Consider the following 25730-nt stretch of genomic DNA (forward strand, 5'->3'; position numbering starts at 1 on the left):
GGATACCAGCGCCAAGCCGGTCATATATGAAGAGCACATTTATTTTCGTCCATTTCTAATACTGTATACACCACAAAATCAAAAGGAAATCGGTTCTCTGTTTTCTCTGGTGCAAAACAATCAGCATTTTCACAAGTAGCAAAAAATGCATAATTTGTTCTAAGCAGCCACGTGGCAGTGCCTTGCAACCAGCGTATGGGGTTGGAGCGTTTGTGAGAGGCTGTGCCCAGATTCCGACATCATTCAATTACACCATCTTTAATGTCGTAACGTTAGCACCATAAAGACTCGGTCGTATTCCAGGAGTAGTTGTTGGTGTAGGGGGGTGATGATGAGGACGGCCATCTTGATGGGGTTAGTTTCAATGCAGCGTTTCAATCAATCAATCGTGGTATTTATAAAGCGCACTACATACCCGTGAGGGTTTCAAAGCGCTGGAGGGGTAGGATGCCGCTACTGTTCGAAGAGCCAGGTCTTGAGAAGTCTCCTGAAGGTTAGGTCGTCTTCAGTCTGCCACAGGCGGATAGGGAGGGTGTTCCATGTCTTGGCGGCGAGATGGGAGAATGATCTGCCGCCGGCTGTCACTCTTCGGATGCGGGGGACGGTGGCGAGGGTGCGGTCTGCGGAGCGGAGCTGACGGGTGGCGGTGTAGAGGCTGAGTCGGCTGTTGAGGTATGCTGGTCCGGTCTTGTGGAGTGCCTTGTGTGCATGGGTGAGGAGCTTGAACGTTATCCTCTTGTTGATGGGGAGCCAGTGCAGGTCTCTCAGGTGGGGGGTGATGTGGCTGCGGCGGGGGATGTTGCGGATCAGGCAGGCGGAGGCGTTCAGGATGCATTTCTTTCAGCAGTAACCAGCAGGTCTTATTTGTTGTACCCGAGTTAATGGTTCCTCGTTCTGATTCTATAGCTCTAGTTGTTGGAAATGTCATGGGTGGTTACGGCTGCAGTCTGTTGCCAAAACGTTATTTTGGAGGTGTCGCGGTTGAGAACAAACTTCTCACAATAGGAATCCCTTGTTTTTCAGGAGGCTGGCTCGTCAGAAAAACAGATGTTGCACAAGGTTGTGAATGGAAGGCATCTTTTTGCTTCAAGAGGCTTATCTTGCTGCCTAGTTACTGGTGGGAGCAAGGGGTTTTAATTTTAAAACCGATACTCTTAAGGTCTCTTGCTTGTCTCCACCTTGTTAGGGGTGGTTAGGTGGAACATGCTGCTCTGATATTGAAACATGTATGATTGTGCGCGTCGCAGATGAGTTTCTCACTTGAATTCCAGAATGCTTCTTGTTGGAAGGGTTCTGAGTCGGGTCTCACTGTTCTCTCTCCGGAACAGTTATTGTTGGGGATTCGTAGCTCACCTTCGCTCATCTTGAGTCCTCTTTGCACACGTCCCACATGTTCGGAAAAGCAGATCCGGGAGGCCGAGCCTTCTCCTACACCGCAACTAAAGTGTGAAGTGACCTGCCACTACATACAAGACCATCTCCTCACTTCTCGAGTCCTGCAAGAAGCTGAAGACCTGGCTATTCGAGTAGTCCCAGTAGGCCCTCGGTGTGTCTACACTCACACCTGATCAGTGCTAGTAAATCCTCCCAGCTCTACAAATCGACAGAGCTCATCAAAGGTCTGATTCCTGAAGCCCAGTTTTTGAACTCACTATGGCTAGTGTCTTTTTCCAGACTCTAGAATCCCTGTTCTTAGGGATGTTGCTGGGGTGAAGATGATGTGCTCATTTTGCATCCCTTGCTGTTGAGCAGAACATACAGCAGAGTGTCTTGCTCTGAATCCCTTTGTTCCAATCCAGGACCCCTTCCTTGGGATGCTGTGAGTTACTTTGAACCTCTGTGTTGCGAGGGCCCTGTTTTTGGGCGAGGTAGCTCGTGGGAGTGCATGAATCTGATTCCAGAACAGTTGTTGTTCTCAAGGGTGAGAAGGCATCATTATGACTTCAAAATCCATGCTGATGGAATGTTTTCAGAATCGTTACGCTGTTCTGACGCCAGATCCCTAACAAGTTGCATTTTACTGTCAGTGTACAATCAACAGTTCATGAATCTTCACTGTTAATGTACAATCATCTGATTCTGGAATCTTTGGTGCTGGGACACCATGTTCAGTTTAGGAACATTTACTGTTACGGCACCTGATTCTGGAATCTTTACTGTTGGGACACTATGTTCACCTCCGGAACCTTCACTGTTAGTTTACGATCATCTGATTCTGGAATCGTTACTGTTGGGACACTATGTTCACCTCTGGAACCTTCACTGTTAGTGTACGATCATCTGATTCTGGAATCTTTGGCGCCGAGACACTATGTTCACCTCCGGAACCTTCACTGTTAGTGTACGATCATCTGATTCTGGAATCTTTACTGTTGGGACACTATGGTCACCTCTGGAACCCTCACTGTTAGTGTACGATCATCTGATTCTGGAATCTTTACTGTTGGGACACTATGTTCACCTCTGGAACTTTCACTGTTAGTGTACGATCATCTGATTCTGGAATCTTTGGCGCCGAGACACTATGTTCACCTCCGGAACCTTCACTGTTAGTGTACGATCATCTGATTCTGGAATCTTTACTGTTGGGACACTATGTTCACCTCTGGAACCTTCACTGTTAGTGTACGATCATCTGATTCTGGAATCTTTGGCGCCGAGACACTATGTTCACCTCCGGAACCTTCACTGTTAGTGTACGATCATCTGATTCTGGAATCTTTACTGTTGGGACACTATGGTCACCTCTGGAACCTTCACTGTTAGTGTACGATCATCTGATTCTGGAATCTTTGGCGCCGAGACACTATGTTCACCTCCGGAACCTTCACTGTTGGTGTACGATCATCTGATTCTGGAATCTTTACTGTTGGGACACTATGGTCACCTCTGGAACCTTCACTGTTAGTGTACGATCATCTGATTCTGGAATCTTTGGCGCCGAGACACTATGTTCACCTCCGGAACCTTCACTGTTAGTGTACGATCATCTGATTCTGGAATCTTTAGTGTTGGGACACTATGTTCACCTCCGGAACCTTCACGGTTAGTGTACATTCATCTGAATCTGAAATCTTTAGTGTTAGGACACTATGTTCACCTCTGGAACCTTCAATGTTAGTGTACGATCATCTGATTCTGGAATCTTTACTGTTGGGACACTATGGTCACCTCTGGAACCCTCACTGTTAGTGTACGATCATCTGATTCTGGAATCTTTACTGTTGGGACACTATGTTCACCTCTGGAACCTTCACTGTTAGTGTACGATCATCTGATTCTGGAATCTTTGGCGCCGAGACACTATGTTCACCTCCGGAACCTTCACTGTTAGTGTACGATCATCTGATTCTGGAATCTTTACTGTTGGGACAATATGGTCACCTCTGGAACCTTCACTGTTAGTGTACGATCATCTGATTCTGGAATCTTTGGCGCCGAGACACTATGTTCACCTCCGGAACCTTCACTGTTGGTGTACGATCATCTGATTCTGGAATCTTTACTGTTGGGACACTATGGTCACCTCTGGAACCTTCACTGTTAGTGTACGATCATCTGATTCTGGAATCTTTGGCGCCGAGACACTATGTTCACCTCCGGAACCTTCACTGTTAGTGTACGATCATCTTATTCTGGAATCTTTACTGTTGGGACACTATGTTCACCTCTGGAACCTTCACTGTTAGTGTACGATCATCTGATTCTGGAATCTTTGGCGCCGAGACACTATGTTCACCTCCGGAACCTTCACTGTTAGTGTACGATCATCTTATTCTGGAATCTTTACTGTTGGGACACTATGTTCACCTCTGGAACCTTCACTGTTAGTGTACGATCATCTGATTCTGGAATCTTTGGCGCCGAGACACTATGTTCACCTCCGGAACCTTCACTGTTAGTGTACGATCATCTGATTCTGGAATCTTTACTGTTGGGACACTATGGTCACCTCTGGAACCTTCACTGTTAGTGTACGATCATCTGATTCTGGAATCTTTGGCGCCGAGACACTATGTTCACCTCCGGAACCTTCACTGTTAGTGTACGATCATCTGATTCTGGAATCTTTAGAGTTGGGACACTATGTTCACCGAATGCAATGCTAATAATCTTACCTTTAATGAAACAGATGCAATTACAAGTGTAGCAAATAGTGGTATAGGTGAGATTATATACCATACTACTCTTACCACTATGAATGAGACAAGTAAAACTAGTATTTGTTTAGCGGAGTGAATGTGTTATTTATTTACATTGTGCTTTTGTGTGTTATTTATTGATATACAGATTGTGAGCGTGGTGTGAGTTATAGTTTGCAAGGCTGTTGTATGACTTATGCATTGTGGAACTACCCAGAACTTACTAATTTCAGGTTATTTTTTAGTTGACGTCCATAACTGTACATTAACAGTGTTTTTTGAGTGAAGACCATAAATCCAATATAAGATGTGAATAGACTTTCTGTTTTATGTTTTGAATGTAATTGTTTGTATCAATTTATGCCCAATAGTAAAATATCATGTTTGATACATATTTATGACGCGTCATTACGCCATGTATGAATAGATTAATAGGTGTAATACGTCTAAACAAATAATATCCTTATACCTAAATGTATACCTAAACTGTGTTATATACATAGGCAAAGAGAAAAATTGTACATACACCAAATTCATTATTGTTGTTATGATTATTTATTTCTTCTTTTTTCATTAATTCAAAAGACAAAATATTTAAAAACTTCTTTTGCATAAAAAATAGATAAAATATTTTATATTTTTTGATAACCATTTTTTTCTGGTCACTTATTGTTTCTGTTTAGCATTGGTCCACCCTTTACCTATTTCCTAAATGTCTATTCCCATCTAATATTTTCACCCTGATTTAGGAAATTAATTCAGGGGTACCCCTATTTTCACACATATCATAAATCCAATATAAACTTGTTTTTTTTCAGTAAGTATCTGGTCTTTTGATCATAAACCACTTCCAACAGTTAGGCCAGGGCCCGGTGCCCATCTGTGGCCGGCTAACCACCATCCCTTAACAAAAGGACACCCACAGCAGGGGTTTGCTGCAGGACCAGACTTGTGGGTAACAAGTTATGTTAACCACTGATGCTACATTGTCACGGAATGCTGCCTACCCAGGTATGGTTCTACAAGATCCTGTCAGACCAACTAAGGCGAGCAGGGAGTCGAGCTTCTGGGGAAGAGGGAAGGCAGACTCAGAGAGAAGGAAGGCACAGAGAGGGAAGGCACAGAGAGGGAAGGCACAGAGAAGGAAGGCACAGAGAGGGAAGGCACAGAGAGGGAAGGCACAGAGAAGGAAGGCACAGAGAGGGAAGGCACAGAGAGGGAAGGCACAGAGAAGGAAGGCACAGAGAGGGAAGGCACAGAGAGGGAAGGCACAGAGAAGGAAGGCACAGAGAGGGAAGGCACAGAGAGGGAAGGCACAGAGAAGGAAGGCACAGAGAGGGAAGGCACAGAGAAGGAAGGCACAGAGAGGGAAGGCACAGAGAAGGAAGGCACAGAGAAGGAAGGCACAGAGAGGGAAGGCACAGAGAAGGAAGGCACAGAGAAGGAAGGCACAGAGAGGGAAGGCACAGAGAAGGAAGGCACAGAGAAGGAAGGCACAGAGAAGGAAGGCACAGAGAGGGAAGGCACAGAGAGGGAAGGCACAGAGAGGGAAGGCACAGAGAGGGAAGGCACAGAGAAGGAAGGCACAGAGAAGGAAGGCACAGAGAGGGAAGGCACAGAGAGGGAAGGCACAGAGAAGGAAGGCACAGAGAGGGAAGGCACAGAGAGGGAAGGCACAGAGAAGGAAGGCACAGAGAAGGAAGGCACAGAGAGGGAAGGCACAGAGAGGGAAGGCACAGAGAGGGAAGGCACAGAGAGGGAAGGCACAGAGAGGGAAGGCACGGAGAAGGAAGGCACAGAGAAGGAAGGCACAGAGAAGGAAGGCACAGAGAAGGAAGGCACAGAGAGGGAAGGCACAGAGAGGGAAAGCACAGAGAGGGAAGGCAGAGGGAAGGCACAGAGAGGGAAGGCACAGAGAGGGAAGGCACAGAGAAGGAAGGCACAGAGAGGGAAGGCACAGAGAAGGAAGGCACAGAGAGGGAAGGCACAGAGAGGGAAGGCACAGAGAGGGAAGGCACAGAGAGGGGGCGCCCCCGTTACTCCTTTGCCCTGTGTAGTAGAGGCAGGTGGTTCTGGGAGCCATACAGAACATAAAAAGATAGATGGATGAATAGTGAATTGCAGGAATTTTTTTCACTGCGGAGACGAGTGACTTGAGCTCTGCCCTCATTGTCTATTTGATGCAACTCAGAACCCGCAGTCAAATAAATACCCTCTAATTCTGTGTATGTATGTGTAATATTACATGCTTAAGTGCTTGGAATGCACTAAGTGCAGCGGCATGAAAACACATTTCGCAGGAAACAATAAAATATCAAAAATATTTCACAGACGACTGTTAAATATGGATTCCACAGCATAATGCAGGGACACGTGCACACTATACTATGCAGCACTTTCTCTGGCAGTGTCATACCCATCCATTCAACTAGAAGCAGCAGATTTTTAAATCTCCGAATTAGGCATATTATGCGGCAAATGCAGCAACCGTTAATTACGTTGTAAACGCAGCAGCCACAGAACCGCATAAACCTGGCGTCCATCACTATTGTCCATTGTTGTATCAACAATTCATTCACGAAAGGCAAACAAAACCGGAATATTCCAATTCTAAACAGTGCCCGTTGTTAACTGCACTTTGAAGACGATCACGTTTTAGGTTTAACTACCCAAAAGAAAGCAAAATAAAATATACAAATAATGGGTAAAGGGTAATATTGTCCTGGGCTACCTTCTGTATTTACAAACTGCTCGACCTTTGACCTTGTGGTTTATGATGTCACCATTAGCCCTGGGTGGTAACAGTGGACAAGATCACACGGTTGCCCTTTATCTGGTCTCTCCCATACGCCGACTTCCTTAAGGAGAGACCTTGCATGCAGGTGTCAAAGGTCAACGTCTCTCCACCCCCTGCGGTGATTGTGCTCTAAGCTTCAAACGGGCCCGAGTCGTGACTTCCTCCGATTTTGCAACGTTGCCTTCACCCCTGCGCTCCCGCCCCCTGGCAAACCTGGTAATTACCCTTTACACATACAAATATCACCCCTGGCCAACCAAGCGCCTCTTTGTGCTCAGTAATTAATCGCCCCAGCCCCCTCCTTGGAATTCGCGCCCCTCCCTGTGCTAAATAGTTATTGTCTACGGAGCTCGCGCCCATGAATGACACCCCCCCCTCACCTCCCCCCAGGAAAAGTTTCCATCAGCCTTGAGGGGTCTCCAGGGTCGGTGCACCTTCCCCTGGTGAAGAACTGCAGTCCGAAATCACATCCGAGTACACAATGAAAGTGACATTAAGCGCAGATAACACTGCCATTGTTATAGCGCTCACCGGCCTCTTGGCGCTTGAATAATGCGCGTCCGCAGGTGATCTCAGAAGGATGAAAGCCGAAAGCCGAGGTCGGTTCTGAGGGAGTCGACCCATCAGCACCTCTGCAGCAGGCGCTCTAGCCCACCGAGCTATCTCCAAGTTCCTGTGAGACTATGGGCCGGGGCCAGGGCCCAGGGCTGCAAGCCAGTACTTCAAGGCGCGTTGCGCTGTATGAAAGGGGGGGAAGTGGAGGGGCCCTGCACGGATCCAGGACAGGCTGAGGCAGTGTGCGGGCCCTGCACGGATCCATGACAGGCCCGGAGGCAGTGTGCGGGCCCTGCACGGATCCATCAGAGGCAGAGGCAGTGTGTGGGCCCTGCACGGATCAGGACAGGTAGGGGCGGTGTGCAGGCCCTGTCCGGATCCATCACAGGCAGAGGCAGTGTGCGGGCCCAGCACGGATCCATGACAGGCCCTGAGGCAGTGTGCGGGCCCTGCACGGATCCATGACAGGCAGAGGCAGTGTGTGGGCCCTGCACGGATCCATCACAGGCAGAGGCAGTGTGTGGGCCCTGCACGGATCAGGACAGGTAGGGGCGGTGTGCAGGCCTTGCACGGATCCATCACAGGCAGAGGCAGTGTGCGGGCCCTGCACGGATCCATGACAGGCCCAGAGGCAGTGTGCGGGCCCTGCACGGATCCATGACAGGCCCTGAGGCAGTGTGCGGGCCCTGCACGGATCCATGACAGGCCCTGAGGCAGTGTGCGGGCCCTGCACGGATCCATGACAGGCCCGGAGGCAGTGTGCGGGCCCTGCACGGATCCATGACAGGCCCGGAGGCAGTGTGCGGGCCCTGCACGGATCCATGACAGGCAGGGGCAGTGTGCGGGCCCAGCACGGATCCATGACAGGCAGGGGCAGTGTGCGGGCCCAGCACGGATCCATGACAGGCAGGGGCAGTGTGCGGGCCCTGCACGGATCCATGACAGGCCCGGAGGCAGTGTGCGGGCCCTGCACGGATCCATGACAGGCCCTGAGGCAGTGTGCGGGCCCTGCACAGATCCATGACAGGCCCGGAGGCAGTGTGCGGGCCCTGCACAGATCCATGACAGGCCCGGAGGCAGTGTGCGGGCCCTGCACGGATCCATGACAGGCCCGGAGGCAGTGTGCGGGCCCTGCACGGATCCATGACAGGCCCGGAGGCAGTGTGCGGGCCCTGCACGGATCCATGACAGGCCCGGAGGCAGTGTGCGGGCCCTGCACGGATCCATGACAGGCCCGGAGGCAGTGTGCGGGCCCTGCACGGATCCATGACAGGCAGGGGCAGTGTGCGGGCCCTGCACAGATCCATCACAGGCAGAGGCAGTGTGCGGGCCCTGCACGGATCAGGACAGGTAGGGGCAGTGTGCAGGCCCTGTCCGGATCCATCACAGGCAGAGGCAGTGTGCGGGCCCAGCACGGATCCATGACAGGCCCGGAGGCAGTGTGCGGGCCCTGCACGGATCCATGACAGGCCCGGAGGCAGTGTGCGGGCCCTGCACGGATCCATGACAGGCCCGGAGGCAGTGTGCGGGCCCTGCACGGATCCATGACAGGCCCGGAGGCAGTGTGCGGGCCCTGCACGGATCCATGACAGGCCCGGAGGCAGTGTGCTTTCTTGACGGAACGCCAGGCGTCGCACGAGCCCCTTCAATGCCTGGAGACAGTTTTATGTTTAATGTCTCATTATTTTCCGCCATGAATGCGCACTAAGAAGTAACCGCTAGGGGGCGGCACCGGCCCTTCCAATGAAGCGATCGCGAGGAAGGGGTTTGGCATCGAAAAGTTTCATTCTGAGATGTTGTGTTTAATAACGATTCGAGCGAATTTCGTTTTGTATGGCTGAACATTTCTGCTTTTACTGCTGTGTGTAGTATTTTGGGGAAAACCACTTCAAACAAGCATTTGCAATGCAATAGGTCTCGCATTAGGAAAGTTTGAGCTATTGGTCTTGTAAATGACAAATGTTTTATTTATGTGTTGGTTTTGAAAATAGCGAAATTAATAGCTTTGTCATTTACAATGCTAATAGTTTTAACTTTCGCAAATGTGATACCTATAGCATTTGTAATGCAATGTGTTGTATTTACATGACTTAGATGTATTGATATTAAAAATAACAATGGCTTTTAATTTTTTTTTATTAATACTTAAATAAAAGTTATTGTAATTTATAATGGCAATAGATTAAACTTTTGTAAATAACTTTTGTGAAGATTATGTTCAGTGTATTTGAACAGCCTATTAAATGGGAAGAGAAGTAAGGCATGCCTTCAGGATACTAAATCATATATATTTGTCAATAATGCGGCAAATAATGGTATAAATAAAACTCAAATATAAAAGACATCTTAGATATACACACTTTAGGAAACTGGAAAAGAGATACCCTAGACAGCCTGGCATAGCTGCTCCGGAAGGGCAAGAGTAGAAGCAGATCGCTCCTGATCACCAGCCAATATTATGTTTATTAGGATACCCCTGTAATCTCAATATTGTGAAGATAACACTCCTTTTGGGGGAGTTTCACTTTAAGAGACTGTAACATTCATATGGTGTATGACTAACTAAAACTAGCACTCAGTAATTGCTGCAGCACTCTCACTAGAGCACTCGCAGTGCCGCAGCACTCCCTCTCACTGGAGCACTCGCAGTGCCGCAGCACTCCCTCTCACTGGAGCAATCATTCACTGCTGTAGCACTCTCTCTCACTGTAGCACTCATTCACTGCTGTAGCACTCTCTCTCACTATAGCACTCACAGTGCTGCATCACTCTCTCTCACTGGAGCACTCAGTCACTGCTGCAGCACTCTCACAAGAGCACTCGCAGTGCCGCAGCACTCCCTCTCACTGGAGCACTCATTCACTGCTGTAGCACTCTCTCTCACGTTAGCACTCATTCACTGCTGTAGCACTCTCTCTCACTGTAGCACTCATTCACTGCTGTAGCACTCCCTCTCACTGTAGCACGCAGTTACTGCTGCAGCACTCACTAGAGCACTCACAGTGCTGCATCCCTCTCTCTCACTGGAGCACACAGTCACTGCTGCAGCACTCTCACAAGAGCACTCGCAGTGCCGCAGCACTCCCTCTCACTAGAGCACTCGCAGTGCCGCAGCACTCCCTCTCACTGGAGCAATCATTCACTGCTGTAGCACTCTCTCTCACCTTAGCACTCATTCACTGCTGTAGCACTCTCTCTCACTATAGCACTCACAGTGCTGCATCACTCTCTCTCACTGGAGCACTCAGTCACTGCTGCAGCACTCTCACAAGAGCACTCGCAGTGCCGCAGCACTCCCTCTCACTGGAGCAATCATTCACTGCTGTAGCACTCTCTCTCACTGTAGCACTCATTCACTGCTGTAGCACTCTCTCTCACTATAGCACTCACAGTGCTGCATCACTCTCTCTCACTGGAGCACTCAGTCACTGCTGCAGCACTCTCACAAGAGCACTCGCAGTGCCGCAGCACTCCCTCTCACTGGAGCACTCATTCACTGCTGTAGCACTCTCTCTCACGTTAGCACTCATTCACTGCTGTAGCACTCTCTCTCACTGTAGCACTCATTCACTGCTGTAGCACTCCCTCTCACTGTAGCACGCAGTTACTGCTGCAGCACTCACTAGAGCACTCACAGTGCTGCATCCCTCTCTCTCACTGGAGCACACAGTCACTGCTGCAGCACTCTCACAAGAGCACTCGCAGTGCCGCAGCACTCTCTCTCACTGGAGCAATCATTCACTGCTGCATCCCTCTCTCTCACTGTAGCACGCAGTCGCTGCTGCAGCACTCTCTCTCACTGTAGCACGCAGTCACTGCTGCAGCACTCACTAGAGCACTCACAGTGCTGCATCCCTCTCTCTCACTGGTGCACTCAGTCACTGCTGCAGCACTCTCACTAGAGGACTCGCAGTGCCGCAGCACTGTCTCTCACTAGAGAACCCACAGTCACTGTGCGTGAGGACGGCTAACCCCACTACTAAGGCTGTGTCCGAGAGGCCGGGTAACCCCACCACAGAGGCCGTGTTTGACTCTGTCTGAGAGGCTAGACTCTGGGCGTAGAGTAACTCCACCACCACCAGCCAGTGTGTGTCTGAGAGGCCGGTCCCCGGAGCCTTCTCTGGGGAAGACTTTCCACCTAGCCCACGAGATAAAGCTGAGCCTCTATCTCTGAGAAAAAGTGAGGTAAGAGCACCGCAGCCACCATTGTTCCCTCTTCCTCCCCCTGAAACACAGGAAGCCGCATGCCAGGAGGATTCAAAGGTCATTAAAAAAACACTGGATGAATCTGAGGGAAGTACACAACTCAAGCTCGGCTATTTTTTGGCCTGGCCCAGGCCCACCACCACAGTCAGTGCAGCACCCTCGGTGCCCGCAGCAGTGCAAGCGCTGCGTCAGTGTGTGACCCTGGGAGCCTGCTCCAGTGAAGGGCGCCCACACGTCACTGAGGCTGGAGGACCCCAACACAAGCTGCAGGAAACCCCCGAGTTGTGTGACCATGTTTTCAAAGTAAACCGGAGAGTAGCACTCACTGATAGTACCATCTCTTACCTTCTCTTATTTCATGGGCTTAGATATGGCAGCGGCGCTTTATGAAGCGCTATGTGACGCAGGAGTTATTATTACCTGAGGAAGGAGGCGAAAAGGCGCGGTGAATGGAGCTGGGAGTAGCAGGCATTGGGGCTGAGGTACAAAAGGGAGTAGGTCAGGACAGCACAGGGTAGAGGTGAAGGGGGGAAAGGAGGAGGAGGGAAGAAAGGGCAGAACCGGCTGGGAAAATGTATGGCGATGTGTGGGCAGGAAGAGCAATGGGCTGCGAAGGTTGATGGAGCGGAGCAGCCGGGGAGAGGTACAGGCATGGAGGGGTGCAGACCGAGACATGTGGGCAGAAACAGGGAAAGGGAACTGTGCGGCCAGGAAATGGTATGGGCTCGGAGAGCTGTGCGCTGGGAGAAGGGCTGACAGATAACTACGGGTTGGGAACAGGCTGGGAGACCTGCTGGCAGGAAGATGTGTTGCAGGCTTCGCCGTGAAATGGATCCAAAAAAATATATTTTTGTTACCCATGTTCTGAAGTACTTCCTTCGTTTTCATATGACTGTGATTGTGTTTGCTATCCGGTTGCTTTAATACTTGCACATGTGGAGTGAGACATTCAGATTCAGGCACCCGATTGTGGAACTTTTGTCTTCACAGCCTGCATTTCATCACAAATACAACTACCTTTAAAAACGAGTCCTCACCGCCTTCCCTCGGACGGTCCTGGTGGGCAAAATCCAAGTCACAGGGGCAGTCCGAGCCTGGAGAAGCGAGCTCCGTGTGCCGGCGCCGCTGAAAGCTGATCTTGCGGGGACCCGGAAGCTCTTGCCCGGCCGGCCAATCCGCTCGCGGCCGACGGGAAGTCCCGCCTCCCGAGGTCCGCGAGCTGCGAGCTACCGGCGCATGGAGCGCCCTGACGTCCGGGGTAGCCCGGGTCCCCAGGAGGGGGCCGGGGAAAAGGAGGAGTGTGGCGCCTGTTGCGGGGCTCCTCTGACCTGAGGGAGCCCCGATTTAGAGGATGAGACGCGCCGCGCCGTGAGGAGCCCCGCCGGAAGAGCGCAGTCGGTGAGTGGGGCCCAGGGCTGATGTGAAGTGCGTGCGTGCCTGTGTGTATGCCTGGGGGGGTGGGGAGGTGGGAGTGTGTGCGCGCATGTGTGCGTGTGTGCGCGAAGGAAAGTGTGTGCGCATGCGTGACTGTGTGTGATTGAGAGAGAATGCGAGGTAGGGGATAGTGTGCCTGTATGTGTGCCTGTATGTGTGCCGTATGCCTGCGTGTGCATGCGCGCGCCTGTGTGTGTGTGTGTGTGTGTGCGTGCGTGCATGCAGAGGGGTGGGGGCTGTCTGTGTCTGTGTGAGAGCCAGGGCTTGCACCACGCATGCGCAGCTATCAGACGCTCGCTCCCGAGGTGAAATCCGACCTCGTCAAAGCGCGCGTCTGGTAGCTGTCCACTCTCCTAAATACGGGCAGCATAAGTTGTCGAGCTGATGCATTCATGCTTCGCATGAATGCAACATCAGCTCGACCTAAAAACGAACACTTTTTTTTGACTCTGCACGCCCCCCCTTCCTCCTTAACAAGCAACAAGATAGAAGCAGTTTACGTGGTGAATGGGTTCAAAGTGGGGAGATTTGCACATCAAAAGAAAGTGGAGGCTTGTCTGAAACCAAACAATATGATGGACCTCAGAGGATACAAAGCGAGGCAGGATAGCCCATGGGGTCAAGGCGCCTGTTGCTGCTGTGTGCAACATTCAGCTTTGTCGAACATTCTTACTGGGACGTCTTTGTCCTTCATCCTTCCGAGTTTGAAATGGGCACTGTGTGAATTCCACAGATGTCCAGTGCTGTATGGCCGTCCCCTGAGAATGAGTTACAATGCCGTGACGCTCGCCTAAATCCACTAGACTGCATTCAAGCCAACATCCATCAAAAGGGGCATTTTAATTTAAAATAAACGCAAACTTTACTGCACAAATGTCCCTTACGGGTACAATGACACATACAAAAAATATACATAAGAACCAATAACTTTTTACCTTTTACAAAGTCATGCAATTGATAACACACAAAAAACATCGATTGGTGCTTTTTACTCCGGTACTTTCAGGCCAGGAGTCTGTCTACCCGGTGCTTTTCGTGGCATGTCACTTTACAACCTTCACAACCAACGGCAGGTCGGCACGCTGTTGTGGAAACGTGGGGAAAGCAAGCGTTAGGGGCAGCAATGTTCATTCATTGCTTGGCCTCTGTGCTGGAAGCCTGCACAGTGGGTGTGCCTTTGAGTGCTGGCTGGGAACTGGTGGAGGGCGGGGACGGCCAGAGGGTTCACACTGCAGAAATGTTTATTTTCTTTTATATGGTGGGCGTGTAGTCCGAGCTGACGTCAAAGCGCTTTGATAAAAGGCACAGTAGGCGCTGTAAACTAGGTGCATTTAGAGTCGAAACAATCGAATCAGGACGCCTCGTCAGGGGTAATAAGCGCTAAATAAATAAATAAATTGCCTTGCACTCAGGAGTTCGCCCCATAAGTGCTCTCGGGATGAAGGGAGGTTGTGAGTGAAGTGTTTGGTGACCCGCGGGCGGCACGGCCGGGAAAGGCGCGAGATTTAAAAACCACAGAAAAAAAACAAGGATATGCGAGACCCCCTTACCTTGGCCGTGAGTCCGGAGGGCGGGTGGCATCGGAGGGTGGCGGGCACAGACTGGGCCTTATCTGAACACACAGGCCCTTCTCCTCAGTGGAGGCCCGCCACCTGCACCAGCACCAGGGAATTCTGGGCAGGCCCGGGGCCGCGGGGTGCTGTGAACCGCTGATAGGAGTTCGCCCCCCCCCCCCATACCTCTCCATCCCCCCCCCCCCCCCTTTGAGAGGAGTATGCAAAAGCACAGAGGTGTTTGTGCCCTGAAGCAGGGGAGGGCAGGCAGATCTCAAAACCGGCTCTACTTGTTCAGGATGGCCTCGTCAGACCCCACCCCCCGTCACCCCCCACCCAGAAGCACCGAGTGACCTCGTAGCCCCACCTCCACTTTATGGTTTACGGATTTTGAATAGAGCGCATACCGCCCATGGGCGTCAAAGCGCTTCACAATATTAAGTATTAAAGTGTTGCATCACGTTAAATACGAGCACGAGATTGCACCAGAGCTACGTAATAAAGTGGCAGGTTGATCACAAGAACAGCATTACACAATGTTACACACGTTTCATACACGTACAGAGAGTTACACAAAGTTTACAAACGATAGAAAGGAGGAGGAGCAATATATACCAGGTTCCTCTTGCCGACCAAAAATATCATGTTAGCGCTTAGAAGCGGCAGCCGTGAAGTAAAAAACACCCAGCGCATCATAGGTGGTCTCTAGACGGAGCATATTATTCTAGATGTGACGTCAATAGTTGACTGCCTCACCACTCCAGATGTGACCCAGAGGACTGGGCACTGTGCTCACACACCCACGTACAACACACCCTAAGGTACCATGATTCACGGTATCACTTCGACTGCACATCACAGGGCATTCGCCAGAATGACACCACAGCGCCCCCTCCCGGCCGTCACTCTAGGCGAAAATGCGTCACCTATTGCACACCACGGAGCAGTCGGTGTGGACTGGGGGTGGTTCACAATGACACCATACACAACCCTGCCCCCCACACACACAGTGACAGTTTCTGCCTGTAAACTGCGACTTTCAGAACAGGAGCAGCAGAACCCTGCAGACGGGGTGGGAAAGGAGGGAGGGGGTTCTGGGTGAGAAGTGCCTCCCCTTGATAATCATCGTCGGCATTATGTGAAAGGGGCGCGAGAATGTATTTGATCATTTCTATTAAATAAAGTATTCTGGAGGAAATCTCCGCCACACGACGCTCTTAAGCCACAACTGTTGGCAGTAGTACCCAGTGACAGCACTCCAGATGCCAGACCTCCAGCCCCATGATTGGCACTCCAGACCACCAGACTCGGGCCTGGCACTCCAGATGCCAGACCTCCAGACCCGGGCCTGGCACTCCAGACCTCCAGACCCGGGCCTGGCACTCCAGATGCCAGACCACCAGACTCGGGCCTGGCACTCCAGATGCCAGACCACCAGACTCGGGCCTGGCACTCCAGATGCCAGACCTCCAGACCCGGGCCTGGCACTCCAGATGCCAGACCTCCAGACCCGGGCTCGGCACTCCAGATGCCAGACCTCCAGACCCAGGCCTGGCACTCTAGGCGAAAATGCGTCACCTATTGCACACCACGGAGCAGTCGGTGTGGACTGGGGGTGGTTCACAATGACACCCTAAACAACCCCCCCCCCCCCCCCCCACACACACAGTGACAGTTTCTGCCTGTAAACTGCGACTTTCAGAACAGGAGCAGCAGAACCCTGCAGACGGGGTGGGAAAGGAGGGAGGGGGTTCTGGGTGAGAAGTGCCTCCCCTTGATAATCATCGTCGGCATTATGTGAAAGGGGCGCGAGAATGTATTTGATCATTTCTATTAAATAAAGTATTCTGGAGGAAATCTCCGCCACACGACGCTCTTAAGCCACAACTGTTGGCAGTAGTACCCAGTGACAGCACTCCAGATGCCAGACCTCCAGCCCCATGATTGGCACTCCAGACCACCAGACTCGGGCCTGGCACTCCAGATGCCAGACCTCCAGACCCGGGCCTGGCACTCCAGACCTCCAGACCCGGGCCTGGCACTCCAGATGCCAGACCACCAGACTCGGGCCTGGCACTCCAGATGCCAGACCACCAGACTCGGGCCTGGCACTCCAGATGCCAGACCTCCAGACCTGGGGCTGGCACTCCAGATGCTAGACCTCCAGACCCGGGCCTGGCACTCCAGATGCCAGACCCCGGGCCTGGCACTCCAGATGCCAGACCCCGGGCCTGGCACTCCAGATGCTAGACCTCCAGACCCGGCCCTGGCACTCCAGATGCCAGACCTCCAGACCTGGGGCTGGCACTCCAGATGCCAGACCTCCAGACTCGGGCCTGGCACTCCAGATGCCAGACCTCCAGCCCCATGATTGGCACTCCAGACCACCAGACTCGGGCCTGGCACTCCAGATGCCAGACCTTCAGACCTGGGGCTGGCACTCCAGATGCCAGACCTCCAGACCCGGGCCTGGCACTCCAGATGCCAGACCTCCGGACCCGGGCTCGGCACTCTAGATGCCAGACCTCCAGACCCGGGACTGGCACTCCAGATGCCAGACCTCCAGACTCGGGCCTGGCACTCCAGATGCCAGACCTCCAGACCTGGGGCTGGCACTCCAGATGCCAGACCTCCAGACCCGGGGCTGGCACTCCAGATGCCAGACCTCCAGACCCGGGCCTGGCACTCCAGATGCCAGACCTCCGGACCCGGGCTCGGCACTCCAGATGCCAGACCTCCAGACCTGGGGCTGGCACTCCAGATGCCAGACCTCCAGACTCGGGCCTGGCACTCCAGATGCCAGACCTCCAGACCTGGGGCTGGCACTCCAGATGCCAGACCTCCAGACCCGGGGCTGGCACTCCAGATGCCAGACCTCCAGAACCGGGCTCAGCACTCCAGATGCCAGACCTCCAGACCCGGGCCTGGCACTCCAGATGCCAGACCTCCAGACCCGGGCCTGGCACTCCAGATGCCAGACCTCCAGACCCGGGCCTGGCACTCCAGATGCCAGACCTCCGGACCCGGGCTCAGCACTCCAGATGCCAGACCTCCGGACCCGGGCTCGGCACTCCAGATGCCAGACCTCCAGACTCGGGCCTGGCACTCCAGATGCCAGACCTCCAGACCTGGGGCTGGCACTCCAGATGCCAGACCTCCAGACCCGGGCCTGGCACTCCAGATGCCAGACCTCCAGACCTGGGCCTGGCACTCCAGATGCCAGACCTCCGGACCCGGGCTCGGCACTCCAGATGCCAGACCTCCAGACTCGGGCTCAGCACGCCAGACCACCAGACTCTGGCCTGGCACTCCAGATGCCAGACCTCCAGACTCGGGCCTGGCACTCCAGATGCCAGACCTCCAGACCCGGGCTCGGCACTCCAGATGCCAGACCTCCAGACTCGGGCCTGGCACTCCAGATGCCAGACCTCCAGACTCGGGCCTGGCACTCCAGATGCCAGACCTCCAGACCTGGGCCTGGCACTCGAGATGCCAGACCTCCAGACCCGGGCTCGGCACTCCAGATGCCAGACCTCCAGACCCGGGCCTGGCACTCCAGATGCCAGACCTCCAGACCTGGGCCTGGCACTCGAGATGCCAGACCTCCAGACCCGGGCTCGGCACTCCAGATGCCAGACCTCCAGACTCGGGCCTGGCACTCCAGATGCCAGACCTCCAGACTCGGGCCTGGCACTCCAGATGCCAGACCTCCAGACCCGGGCCTGGCACTCCAGATGCCAGACCTCCAGACCCGGGCTCGGCACTCCAGATGCCAGACTCGGGCCTGGCACTCCAGATGCCAGACCTCCAGACCCGGGCCTGGCACTCCAGATGCCAGACCTCCAGACCCGGGCTCGGCACTCCAGATGCCAGACCTCCAGACCCGGGCTCGGCACTCCAGATGCCAGACCTTCAGACCCGGGCCTGGCACTCTAGGCGAAAATGCGTCACCTATTGCACACCACGGAGCAGTCGGTGTGGACTGGGGGTGGTTCACAATGACACCCTAAACAACCCCCCCCCCCCCCCCCCCCCACACACACAGTGACAGTTTCTGCCTGTAAACTGCGACTTTCAGAACAGGAGCAGCAGAACCCTGCAGACGGGGTGGGAAAAGAGGGAGGGGGGGGGTTCTGGGTGAGAAGTGCCTCCCCTTGATAATCATCGTCGGCATTATGTGAAAGGGGCGCGAGAATGTATTTGATCATTTCTATTAAATAAAGTATTCTGGAGGAAATCTCCGCCACACGACGCTCTTAAGCCACAACTGTTGGCAGTAGTACCCAGTGACAGCACTCCAGATGCCAGACCTCCAGCCCCATGATTGGCACTCCAGACCACCAGACTCGGGCCTGGCACTCCAGATGCCAGACCTCCAGACCTGGGGCTGGCACTCCAGATGCCAGACCTCCAGACTCGGGCCTGGCACTCCAGATGCCAGACCTCCAGACCTGGGGCTGGCACTCCAGATGCCAGACCTCCAGACCCGGGGCTGGCACTCCAGATGCCAGACCTCCAGAACCGGGCTCAGCACTCCAGATGCCAGACCTCCAGACCCGGGCCTGGCACTCCAGATGCCAGACCTCCAGACCCGGGCCTGGCACTCCAGATGCCAGACCTCCAGACCCGGGCCTGGCACTCCAGATGCCAGACCTCCGGACCCGGGCTCAGCACTCCAGATGCCAGACCTCCGGACCCGGGCTCGGCACTCCAGATGCCAGACCTCCAGACTCGGGCCTGGCACTCCAGATGCCAGACCTCCAGACCTGGGGCTGGCACTCCAGATGCCAGACCTCCAGACAGGGCCTGGCACTCCAGATGCCAGACCTCCAGACCTGGGCCTGGCACTCCAGATGCCAGACCTCCGGACCCGGGCTCGGCACTCCAGATGCCAGACCTCCAGACTCGGGCTCAGCACGCCAGACCACCAGACTCTGGCCTGGCACTCCAGATGCCAGACCTCCAGACTCGGGCCTGGCACTCCAGATGCCAGACCTCCAGACCCGGGCTCGGCACTCCAGATGCCAGACCTCCAGACTCGGGCCTGGCACTCCAGATGCCAGACCTCCAGACTCGGGCCTGGCACTCCAGATGCCAGACCTCCAGACCTGGGCCTGGCACTCGAGATGCCAGACCTCCAGACCCGGGCTCGGCACTCCAGATGCCAGACCTCCAGACCCGGGCCTGGCACTCCAGATGCCAGACCTCCAGACCTGGGCCTGGCACTCGAGATGCCAGACCTCCAGACCCGGGCTCGGCACTCCAGATGCCAGACCTCCAGACTCGGGCCTGGCACTCCAGATGCCAGACCTCCAGACTCGGGCCTGGCACTCCAGATGCCAGACCTCCAGACCCGGGCCTGGCACTCCAGATGCCAGACCTCCAGACCCGGGCTCGGCACTCCAGATGCCAGACTCGGGCCTGGCACTCCAGATGCCAGACCTCCAGACCCGGGCCTGGCACTCCAGATGCCAGACCTCCAGACCCGGGCTCGGCACTCCAGATGCCAGACCTCCAGACCCGGGCTCGGCACTCCAGATGCCAGACCTTCAGACCCGGGCCTGGCACTCTAGGCGAAAATGCGTCACCTATTGCACACCACGGAGCAGTCGGTGTGGACTGGGGGTGGTTCACAATGACACCCTAAACAACCCCCCCCCCCCCCCACACACAGTGACAGTTTCTGCCTGTAAACTGCGACTTTCAGAACAGGAGCAGCAGAACCCTGCAGACGGGGTGGGAAAGGAGGGAGGGGGGGGGTTCTGGGTGAGAAGTGCCTCCCCTTGATAATCATCGTCGGCATTATGTGAAAGGGGCGCGAGAATGTATTTGATCATTTCTATTAAATAAAGTATTCTGGAGGAAATCTCCGCCACACGACGCTCTTAAGCCACAACTGTTGGCAGTAGTACCCAGTGACAGCACTCCAGATGCCAGACCTCCAGCCCCATGATTGGCACTCCAGACCACCAGACTCGGGCCTGGCACTCCAGATGCCAGACCTTCAGACCCGGGCCTGGCACTCCAGATGCCAGACCTCCAGACCCGGGCCTGGCACTCCAGATGCCAGACCTCCAGCCCCGGGCCTGGCACTCCAGATGCCAGACCTCCAGACTCGGGCCTGGCACTCCAGATGCCAGACCTCCAGACCCGGGCTCGGCACTCCAGATGCCAGACCTCCAGACCCGGGCTCGACACTCTAGATGCCAGACCTCCAGACCCGGGCCTGGCACTCCAGATGCCAGACCTCCAGACTCGGGCCTGGCACTCCAGATGCCAGACCTCCAGACCCGGGCCTGGCACTCCAGATGCCAGACCTCCAGACCCGGGCTCGGCACTCCAGATGCCAGACCTCCAGACTCGGGCCTGGCACTCCAGATGCCAGACCTCCAGACCCGGGCTCGGCACTCCAGATGCCAGACCTCCAGACTCGGGCCTGGCACTCCAGATGCCAGACCTCCAGACCCGGGACTGGCACTCCAGATGCCAGACCTCCAGCCCCGGGCCTGGCACTCCAGATGCCAGACCTCCAGACCCGGGCCTGGCACTCCAGATGCCAGACCTCCAGCCCCGGGCCTGGCACTCCAGATGCCAGACCTCCAGACCCGGGCTCGGCACGCCAGACCACCAGACTCTGGCCTGGCACTCCAGATGCCAGAGCTCCAGACCCGGGCTCGGCACTCCAGATGCCAGACCTCCAGACCCGGGCTCGGCACTCCAGATGCCGGACACCGGGCCTGGCACTCCAGATGCTAGACCTCCAGAGTGGCCTGGCACTCCAGATGCCAGACCCCAGGCATGGCACTCCAGATGCCAGCCAGACCCCCAGAACCGGGCTCGGCACTTCAGATGCCTTACACCGGGCCTGGCACTCCAGATGCCAGACACCGGGCCTGGCACTCCAGATGCTAGACCTCCAGGGTGGCCTGGCACTCCAGATGCCAGACCCCAGGCATGGCACTCCAGATGCCAGCCAGACCCCCAGAACCGGGCTCGGCACTTCAGATGCCAGACCTCCAGAACCGGGCTCAGCACGCCAGACCACCAGACTCTGGCCTGGCACTCCAGATGCCAGACCTCCAGACCCGGGCTCGGCACTCCAGATGCCAGACCTCCAGACCCGGGCCTGGCACTCCAGATGCCAGACCTCCAGCCCCGGGCCTGGCACTCCAGATGCCAGACCTCCAGAACCGGGCTCAGCACGCCAGACCTCCAGACCCGGGCCTGGCACTCCAGATGCCAGACCTCCAGACCCGGGCTCGGCACTCCAGATGCCAGACCTCCAGACCCGGGCCTGGCACTCCAGATGCCAGACCTTCAGCCCCAGGCCTGGCACTCCAGATGCCAGACCTCCAGCCCCGGGCCTGGCACTCCAGATGCTAGACCTCCAGAGTGGCCTGGCACTCCAGATGCCAGACCCCAGGCATGGCACTCCAGATGCCAGCCAGACCCCCAGAACCGGGCTCGGCACTCCAGATGCCAGACCTCCAGACCCGGGCTCGGCACTCCAGATGCCAGACCTCCAGACCCGGGCTCGGCACTCCAGATGCCAGACCTCCAGACCCGGGCTGGCACTCCAGATGCCAGACCTCCAGACCCGGGCTCAGCACTCCAGATGCCAGACCTCCAGACCCGGGCTCGGCACTCCAGATGCCAGACCTTCAGACCCGGGCCTGGCACTCCAGATGCCAGACCTCCAGACCCGGGCCTGGCACTCCAGATGCCAGACCTCCAGCCCTGGGCCTGGCACTCCAGATGCCAGACCTCCAGACTCGGGCCTGGCACTCCAGATGCCAGACCTCCAGCCCCGGGCCTGGCACTCCAGATGCCAGACCTCCAGACTGGGGCCTGGCACTCCAGATGCCAGACCTCCAGCCCCGGGCCTGGCACTCCAGATGCCAGACCTCCAGACTCGGGCCTGGCACTCCAGATGCCAGACCTCCAGACCCGGGCCTGGCACTCCAGATGCCAGACCTCCAGCCCCGGGCCTGGCACTCCAGATGCCAGACCTCCAGACCCGGGCCTGGCACTCCAGATGCCAGACCTCCAGACCCGGGCCTGGCACTCCAGATATCAGACCTCCAGACCCGGGCCTGGCACTCCAGATTGCAGACCTCCAGAACCGGCCTGGCACTCCAGATGCCAGACCTCCAGAACTGGCCCTGGCACTCCAGATTGCAGACCTCCAGAAAACGGATCAGCACTCCAGAACTGGATACAGCACTACAGATGTGGACTCCAGAGCTGGGCACAGCACTATCAATGTGGACTCCAGAACTGGGCACAGCACTACAGATGTGGACTCCAGAACTGGGCACAGCACTACAGACAGAGTGGCCACGTGACTGCTAATGTGACCTCCAGGACTGGGCAGCAGAACACTCAAAAAGTGGCCACCGCACTTAAGCCATTGCTTCATGAAGTGGGTAGAATACTCTAGAACAGCGCACAGCACTCGATACGTGGCATCCAGATGATGCACAGCACTCCAGATGTGTAAGGAGCTGTAGAACTCGACGTAAAGCCTCATCCAGGCGCAACACTTTGCATAAGGGTCCAGAAATGGGCACAGCACTCTAGAACCACACAAAAGGACACCGCGTTGTCAATCCCTGTGGAATTTATGTTTCACTGAAATCATATAAATGGACTGAGAATCCTTTCAGAGTGTCTGTTATAATCTAAAGATTTAGCATAATATCCTACATTTCTCAAGAATAAACTAAATTCATCAACCACGCAGTTTCGTTTTCTAAAACACTCTAGAATGGTTCTCAAGTGCGAGCTGCAACAACTGGAGGGAGCTTCCAGAAGTGGACACAATAAACCAAGTGTGGACTTCAGGGTGGAACAGAATTGTCTAGAGGTGGTTTCTAGAACGGGGCACAGCACTCTGCAACATCAAGAGCGTATCACCCATTCCAGATGTGACTCAGAGGACGGGACACAGCACTCTAGATGCAACATCAAGAGCGTATCACCCATTCCAGATGTGATTTACAGAACAGGGCACAACTCTAGATGCAACATCAAGAGCGTATCACCCATTCCAGATGTGACTCAGAGAACTGGACACAGCCCTTAAGGTTTGGCTTTAATATCTGAGTAAAACACTCTGGATATGGCCTCTAGTCTAGAACGACTACATGTCGCCTCTAAAACTGGACACAATATTATAGATGGGGCCTGTGACAAACAGAAGAGCGCACAATACTTCAGCTGTGACCCACAGAACCTGTCACAACAGCCCAGATTCAAACACCGGACCCAGATACAATATATTGGGGGTGCCCACCCCCTGCAACTGGGCAGAGCATTCCAGGCATGGCATCCAGAGCTTGACCCAATAAACTGGAGGAAGGGTCCTGAAGTCGATACAATTCTCCAGTTGTGCTGCCAAACTGGACTCAACATTTCGGAAACTGTAATTGTATTTATATAGCGCTTCGTACCCCTGAGGAGGCGTCGCACCGCGTTTTCATGCAGAACTGAATACAATGCGCTAAAGGGAGAGAGACCCAAAACTGTTATCCACAAAGAGGACTCCAGAATTCAACTTGCACTTCAGAGGTGAGCCAAGAAGAGCGCTGGACCACTATTTTACTTGTCCAATGCTTTTTTCTTCCCATTCCTTATACTTTTAAAGTTTTCAGTCACCGTTATATGCATAAACTATATCTTCAGGCTACAGTAACTCAAAGCCAATACTACCTTTTCTTTGCACCGGCTAGAATCATTGTTTCCTGTGACGTGCAGGCGATAAAACAAAGACATGTTTCTGCACCTGCTCGGAGTACACAGGCCTGCAAGAAAGGCCCATACTGGGCTATTACAAATGCATGCAATTGATATTCTTTCAGTTCAACATTTTTATTAAAAGCTTATGGCCGTCATGTTTAGGTGGAATAGGTTTTGCTTTTGGGTGCATACTTTTGCAACAATAAACAATCACTGGCAAAGCTAATTTGCCTTTTGGTTTGTCAATTAAAGTTTTGTTTTGCCGTGTTTTTTGAAAAACCTATTTATTGGGAAAGCTCCCATTCCCTCATCGATCTAAAAAAACAAAAAATGGTAACAAAGCAAACATTTTGTGGTTTCAAAAGGCACATATTGCCATTGTCGTCCCCGGAACACAAGGGAGCTTCTTTTGTGCGGGTGTGCTTCACCCACAGTGAAGTTAGCCAGTGCCTGAAGTGGGCTGGCCCACTTCTCCGTGCTGTATGCTGTAACAGGGGGATCAATTTGACTGACACAATAACAGACCAATGGATGAAGAGCGCTGGCTGAACGCCTTTCTTAGTAAGTATATTATATTATATGTCATTTTCGCAAATCAGACCTAGAAATCAACTCACTAACTTGCCAGGGTCACTCACCCCTATTGGCTTTGGCCATACACATTCCTATTCTGTTGGAATAAATCAGAAGTTGTCTTTTTCAGGCATGAGCAGCTCACAGACCTTTTGTTTTCTTTGCATGATAGCAAATTAATTAATTCTAGCCTTTTTTCCCCATCTAAATAAAATAAAGGTCCTGCATTTGTAATGGAAAAACAAAACTACAAATACCAGAAAAGAACTAAAAGCTAAAAAGGGTGTGCATACCCAACATGGGATGCCTTCAAAGCTCGGTGGCGTGTAACAAATACAGTATGGGTGAAGCATTGGTCAAGAATCGAATATTTGAGGAAAAATGATTGGCAGAAGCAGGGAAGCATAAGCCCTGGGGATAGATATGGCAAACCATCAAGGGAGGGTCAGTATGCCAAAAGGAGGCAGGTATGGGCCTGGAGAGCTTATTTGTATGTATTTGCAGCCGATACATGTCAAACAGAAACACTCTCCCAAAGAAACAGTGCAAAGAACATAGTTCAGAGTGTTCACATCGACAGTGAGCTGCTGTGGTCTGAATCATTTGCTCCATTGAGTGGACACCAAAAGCAAAGACAGACTAACAACTCACCTACATCCAATAAGCCGCAGAGGTATAAATGCAGTCGTCACTCTTGGGCTACCTCTGACCTCCAGGTGCACGCGCTCTGTC

At 53.8% G+C, this 25730-nt stretch overlaps 1 protein-coding gene across 3 annotated transcripts in view; it reads right to left on the reverse strand.

Moving 5' to 3' along the window:
• LOC144799666 (low density lipoprotein receptor adapter protein 1-B-like) overlaps nucleotides 1-25730 on the reverse strand; it is a 111402-nt gene that overhangs the window by 13665 nt on the left and 72007 nt on the right. The window contains exon 1 of one of the 3 annotated variants that reach the window (XM_078671133.1): nucleotides 25650-25700. The exons of 1 other annotated variant lie outside the window; for it this stretch is intronic. The gene's annotated coding sequence lies outside the window, so the exon portion shown is untranslated. Of the gene's footprint in view, nucleotides 1-14684; nucleotides 14807-25649; nucleotides 25701-25730 lie in introns of those variants that run through there. One more of the 3 variants, XM_078671131.1, reaches the window with a different exon arrangement.

The sequence above is a fragment of the Lissotriton helveticus genome, chromosome 12 (genome assembly GCF_964261635.1).
Source record: "Lissotriton helveticus chromosome 12, aLisHel1.1, whole genome shotgun sequence".
Lineage (NCBI taxonomy): Eukaryota > Metazoa > Chordata > Amphibia > Caudata > Salamandridae > Lissotriton > Lissotriton helveticus.